Genomic DNA, 1,028 nt, shown 5'->3' on the forward strand with positions numbered 1-1,028 from the left:
GTGAATAAAAGGTTCCATAGGAAGCCGCAAGTTTATTGTTGTGATTCCATGCATAAGAAACTTTGAAAAAGGATATATTCTACATGAGACACCTGTCTAAATTAACTTATACTAAAGGGAAGAATAATGGTGGCAAGATCATCAACCTAAAAGTATAAATTGTAAGAACATGAAAAATATATCCCCGATGCCAAACATGTGTTTTAGATTTCATAGTGTCATAAGATCTAATGCATACATTTTGATGCACAAAGAATTGGCATTGGAAATTACCATTACAATACCAAAGAGCCTAAACCTGAAGCAATTGGGGTTGGTATCAAGTTTAGTATGGCAATGCTAGGTTATTTGAAGTCATGACAACCCACACAATTTCTTGATAAAATGTATATGATGCTATAGAAAAGAAAATTGTTCATTGTAAAGAACATCATGTGGAACTCCAATGTGAAGATTGATAATTCTACACATGTGTAGATTTAAAAGAGAAGCTAACAAGAGGATGAAAGGAACTAGATTAATATTGGAGCCATGCATGAACCATTTGACAAAATGCCACCGATCAAAGGGAAGGCCACTTTTGTTAGCCATGAAGATTATCAGGTTTGGTTGAAAAATCTAATCATTCCTCACATCATCCAGATTTTGTGACATGGAGTTGAAGCTCAAACATGAAAATTAACAGATTATGGATATGAACATATGTTGAATACAAAGGAAGCTCTCCATCAATATGTGAAAGTCGGCGGGTATGGTGTAAAAGAACAACCCTTAAGCTTGAAATTTCAAGTGTATAAGCTCGACTATCTTGGGAGAAATAGAATGCTCGTGGGTTTGTCTAAAGCCACATAGTAAATAGTTTTAATGAAATTAATGATTCATCTCAGGAAAGGAGGACAACTTGTTGCTAGAATTCCAACCTTTCACCAAATGATGATAGTAATCCTTCTTTGGAGCATCTTTGTGAACTTTCCACTTATGTGAAAAATGAAGATGATTCCTTATTTTTGAAAGTCTATAATCAGCCC

The sequence above is a fragment of the Cupressus sempervirens genome, chromosome 11, assembly GCF_028749045.1.
Source record: "Cupressus sempervirens isolate cs-2001-9-10 chromosome 11, ASM2874904v1, whole genome shotgun sequence".
Classification (NCBI taxonomy): Eukaryota; Viridiplantae; Streptophyta; class Pinopsida; order Cupressales; family Cupressaceae; genus Cupressus; species Cupressus sempervirens.